Consider the following 6,122-nt stretch of genomic DNA (forward strand, 5'->3'; position numbering starts at 1 on the left):
ATGTTGTTGTGGTCCACACTCAGTTCCCATAGTTCTCTCTCTATGTGTAGATGGCTCTACTGAACAAGTGGAAATGGTTTGAATCATTTCACTGTTGAAGAGAGCCACATCCATCAGAACTGATCATCCTTTAGTCTTGTTGTTGCCATGTATAATGATCTCTTGGTTCTGCTCATTTCACTCAGCATCAGTTCATGTAAGTCTCCCCAGGTCTCTCTGAAATCCTGCTGGTCATTTCTTACAGAACAATAATATTCCATAATATTCATATACCACAATTTATTCAGCCATTCTCCAATTGATGGGCATCCACTCAGTTTCCAGTTTCTAGCCACTACAAAAAAGAGCTTCCACAAATATTCTTGCACATTTGGGTCCCTTTCCTTCTTTTAAGATCTCTTTGGGATATAAGCGCAGAAGTAACACTGCTGGGTCAAAGAATATACATAGTTTGATAACTTTTTGAGCAGTTCCACCAACAATGCATAAGTGACCCAGTTTTTGAGATCAATAATGATCTCTAGTTCTTCTTTGGTCACAAATTCCTTCCTCCTCCACAAGTCTGAGAGGTAAAGTATCCTATGTTCTTCTAATTTGTTTATAGTATCATATTTTGTCTAAATCATGAACCCATTTTGACCTTCTTTTAGTATACGGTGTTAGGTGTAGGTCAATGCTTAGTTTCTGCCATACTAGTTTCCAATTTTCCCAGCAGTTTTTGTCAAATAGTGAATTCTTATCCCCAAAGCTGGGTCTTTGGGTTTGTCAAACACTAGATTGCTATAGTTATTGACTATTTTGTCATGTGAACCTATTCCACTGATCAACTATTCTATTTCTTAATCAGTACCAAATGGTTTTGATCCTGCTGCTTTATAATATAGTTTTAGATCTGGTACAACTAGGCCACCTTCATTTGCTTTTTTTTCTTTTTTTTTTTCATTAATTTCCTTGAAATTCTTGATCTTTGTTCTTCTAGATGAATTTTGTTATTTTTTTCTGAGTCAGTAAAATAGTTTCTTGGGATTGGTATAACACTAAATAAATAGATTAGTTTAAGTAGTATTGTCATCTTTACTATATTGGCTTGATCTACCCAAGAGCACTTGATATTTTCCCAATTGTTTAGATCTGACTATTTGTGTGGAAAATGTTTTGTAGTTTTGCTCATATAGTTCCTGATTTTCCCTTGGCAGATAGATTTTCAAATATTTTATACTATCAACAGTTATTTTAAATGGGATTTTTCTTTGTATCTATCTCTTGCTTTTGGATTTTATTAGTGATGTATAAAAATGCTAATAATTTATGTGTATTTATCCTGCAACTTTGTTAAAGTTGTGGATTATTTCTAATAGTTTTTTAGTTGATTCTCTTAGGTTTTCTAAGTATACCATCATATCATCTACAAAGAGAGATAATTTGGTTTCCTCATTACCTACTCTAATTCCTTTAATCTTTTTTTTTTCTCTTATTGCCAAAGATAGCATTTCTAATACAATATTGACTAGTAATGGTGATAGTGGTCAACCTTGTTTTACTCCTGATCTCATTGGGAATGGTTCCAGTTTATTCCCATTGCATATGATGCTTACTGATGATTTTTAATAGATGCTACTGACTATTTTAAGGAAAAGTCCATTTATTCCTATACTCTCTAATGTTTTTTAAAAAGAATGGGTGTTGGATTTTATTAAATGCTTTTTCTGCACTATTGAGATAATCATATGCGTTTTGTTAATTTGGTTATTGATATAGTCAATTATGCTAATAGTTTCCTAATATTGAACCAACCCTGCATTCTAGTATAAATCCTACTGGTGTATTATCCAGGGGATGATTTTCTGTACTCTCTTTGCTAATATTTTATTTAAGATTTTTGTATCAATATTCATTAAGGAGATTTGTCTATAATTTTCTTTTTTTCTTTTTCTTTTTTGTCCTACCTGGTTTAGGTATCAGTACCATGTCTATATCATAAAAGGAATTTGGTAGGACTCCTTCATTCCTTATTTTTTCAAATAGTTTATATAGTATTGGGGTTAATTGTTCTTTAAATGTTTGGTAGAATTCACATGTAAATCCATATGGTCCTAGGGATTTTTTCTTAGGGAGTTGATTAATAGCTTATTCTATTTCTTTCTTTTCTTTTTTTTTTTTAAATAGGACTATTTAAGTAATTTATGTCCTCCTCTGTTAGTCTGGGCAATCTGTATCTTTGTAAGTATTCCTCCATTTCATTTAGGTTATCAAATTTATTGACAAAGTTGGGCAAAGTAACTCCTAATTATTGCTCTAATTTCCTCTTCATTGGTGGAATGTTCTCCCTTTTCATTTTTAAGACTAACAATTTGATTTTTCTCTTTCCTTTTTCTAATCAAATTTAGTACAGGTTTATCTATTTTCTTAGTTTTTTCATAAAACCAATTCTTAGTTTTATTTATTAATTCAATAGTTTTTTTTTTAACTTTCAATTTTATTAATCTCTCCTTTTATTTTTAGAATTTCAATTTTGATATTTGTTTGGGGGTGTTAATTTGCTCTTTTTCTAGCTTTTTTAGCTGCAAGTCCAATTCATTTATCTTTATTTTATACAAGCAAGCATCTAGATATATAAGATTTTCCCTTTTTACTGCTTTGGCTACATCCCACAAATTTTGGTATGTTGTCTCATTGTTGTCATTCTCTTGGATGAAATTATTTTGTCTATGATTTGCTGTTTCACCCATTCATTCTTTAAGATGAGATTAATTAGTTTCCAATAAATTTTTGGTCTATTTTCCCCTGGCTTTTTATTGAATGTAATTTTTATTTCATCATGATCTGAAAAAAATATATTTACTATTTCTGTCTTTCTGCATTTGATTTTGAGGTCTTTATGTCCTAATATATGGTCAATTTTTTTATAGCTTCCATGAACTGCTGAGAAGAAAGTGTACTCCTTTCTGTGTCCATTCAATTTTCTCCAAAGATATATCATACCTAACTTTTCTATTTCCCTCTTTAACTTCTTTCTTATTTTGTGGTTTGATTTATCTAGTTCTGAGAGAGCAAGGTTGAGATTTCCCAGTATTTTGCTTTTGTTTGATCTGAGATCAGGATGGCTCCTGCTTTTTTACTTCAATTGAAGCATAACAGATTCTGCTCTAGCCTTTTACCTTTACTCTGTATGTTATCATTCTGCTTTAAATGTATTTCTTGTAAACAACATATTGTAGATTCTAGTTTTTAATCCATTCTGCCATCTGCTTCCACTTTAGGAGAGAGTTCATCCCATTTACATTTATGGTTAGAACTACTAATTCTGTATTTGCTGCCAGATTATACTTTTCTCTTTCCCTCCTCCCCAATATTTAACTTATGAGCACCACTTGCCTCAAACAGCTCTCCCCTTTTAGAATCCCTCCCCCTTTCTTATACCTTTCCCCTCCTATTTCTGTTTTCCCTTCTATGTAGCCTATACCTTCCCTTTTCACCTTTCCCCTCTCATTTTTCAGTAAGGTGAGAGAAGTTTCTCTGTAAAACAAATATGTCTAATATTTTCTTTTCGAGTCATATATTATGAAAGTAAGACTCACACAATGTTCATTCCTCTCCCCTTTTCCCCTCAAATATAGGTTTCCTTTGCCTGTTTGTGAGCTTCAATTTCCCTCACTTTACCTCTTCTTTTCTATTTTTCTGGTACAATCCCCTTTCACTTCTAGTTCTTCTTTTACATTCCAATAGTAAAATCAAAGTTTACATGCTTACTATGTATACCCATAACAGAAATATAGTTCTCAAGAGTTCTTTTTACCTTTTTATGCTTCTCTTGAGGCCTATATTTGGAGGTCAAATTTTTTGTTTAGCTCTGATCTTTTCATCAGAAATAAATGGAATTGACCTGTTTCATTGAATGCCCATCTTCTTCCCTGGAAGAAAATGCTCAGTTTATCGAGGTAGTTTATTCTTTGCTGCATTCCAAGTTCTTTTGCCTTTTGGAATATCAGATTCCAGGCCCTTTGATCTTTTAAGATAGAAGCTGCTAGATTCTGGGTTATCCTTATTGTGGCTCTTTGGTATTTGAATTGTTTTTTCTGGTTGCTTGTAATATTTTTCCTTAGTCCAACAGTTCTGAAATTTAGCCACAATATTCCTTGGAGTTTTAATTTTGGGGTCTCTTAAGAAGTGTTCAGTGAATTCTTTCAATGTCTATTTCATCTTTTGATTCTATGACATCAGGGCATGTCTCTTTGATGATTTCCTGAAAAACAGTGTTTAGGCTCTTTTTTGCCATCATAGTTTTCAGGGGTCCAATAGTCCTTAGACTGTCTCTCCTAGATCTATTTTTAGGTTGTTTTCAAGTAAGCATTTTACATTTTTTTCTATTTTTTCATTTTTTTGGTTTTGCTTGATTCTTTTTATCTCATTGAGTCATTTATTTCCATTTGTTCAGTTCTGATTTTTAGTGAATTATTTTCATTTACTTTTTTTTTAACTTCTTTTTGTATTTGTCCAATTGAGTTTTTAAATGAGTTGTTTTGTTCTATGGAATTTCTTTTTCCATTTCACAAATTCTGTTTTCCTAGGAGTTATTTTCTTTTTCCATTTTGCCAAATTTATCTCTTAATGATTTATATGTCTTTTCCAATCCCTCTTGCAAAATTTTCCTTTTCCCCATTTTTCTTCTAGCTCTCTTTAAAGATCCTTTTTAATTTCTTCTAGGAGAGCCTTGTGTGAGGACCAATTTATATCACACTTTGGGGCTTCATCTAGAGACAATCTGCTTTAGTCTCCTTAGGGTTTGAAATCTGTTTTTCCCTTTCACCATAAAAACCATCTATGGTCAGGGTTCTCTTTGCCTTTTCACTTTTTTTTTTTTTTTTTTAAGTTGGGATTTGCTTTTAGGGAAGGGAAGGTTTTCAAAGCTTCCTCTACAAGTGGCCACTGTGTTGTGCCTGTGCTGACTCACTCTGGTCCTGGGAGGGTGTGGCCAGGTCCCATGAGACTCTAGTGTTTTGGGGTTCTCTCTTTACCTTGTGTGTTAGTGTTGGATATTTTATAACTTCTCTGCTGAACTACTGGCTTGCAACCAGGGCAGAGTAGCCAACAAGATATAGATTCCTCCCCCTGTATTCTTTGGTATACAGAGTCTGCACCCCACCCAAGATCTGCACAGTATGTGATCTGTGTTCAGCCCGATTGTGCCTGACCACCTCCCTGTGTGCTCAGCTGACAGACCCTTTCTGGTGATCTTTGAAAGTATCTTCTGCTGGTAATTTGTTGCACTCCCAGTATTCATGGATTCTGCCAGTCCAGAACTAATTCAGAAGCTTTATTTGGTAATTTAGCTGAGGGTCCTGGGAGAAGTTTAGAAAGAAGCGTGTGTCCTTTCTGCCATGTTGGCTCTGTCCCCTTTTTAACAAACTTTTTTGTCTTGGTTTTACATTGCCTAATTTTCCCCTTCATTTCTTATCCTCTCTCAGAAAGCCATCCCATGTAACAAATAATTTTTGTGGACAAAAATTTCTTTGCTAGGCCTCTATTATTATTAGATGCACAATAACATCTGACATTTATACTACACTTTAGGCTTGCCAGGTGATATACATATACAATCTCATTTGAGCCCTACAATGATTATAGTTATTATCTGCCATATTCAGATAAGGAAGCTAAGGCAGAGAGAGATTAAAGTGTTTGATTTAATTCATTCTTGGTCACATGCCTAATAAAATGTCAAGTGATAGGCTCTGAATGTAGATCTTCCTCACTCCAAGGGCAACACTGTTTTTAAAAGGGAATTTCTGAATTCAGTGCTCTCTTAGGTTACTTTTTAGCCCTGATCCTGCATTTTACAGAATTTTTTACACATTTTGCAGAATTTTATTGCATGTATTTTACATACAATTTTCCATTTATATCACTAATTTCTTTTGCAAATAGAAGTCTTATTTTCACTATCATTTTGTAAACTTCATGTGAGTAAATGCAGGAATAAATACATAACATATAAATAATGGCAAATTCAAAAAGAACTAATGTTTTATAAGGCAAAGCTCTTCTACAATTCCTCATTATGGGGATCCAGGCTGGGTCTCCCCTTTTCATGAAATTGGAATGGTTAGCGGCAAGAAAAAGAT

Source organism: Sminthopsis crassicaudata, chromosome 3 (genome assembly GCF_048593235.1).
Source record: "Sminthopsis crassicaudata isolate SCR6 chromosome 3, ASM4859323v1, whole genome shotgun sequence".
Lineage (NCBI taxonomy): Eukaryota > Metazoa > Chordata > Mammalia > Dasyuromorphia > Dasyuridae > Sminthopsis > Sminthopsis crassicaudata.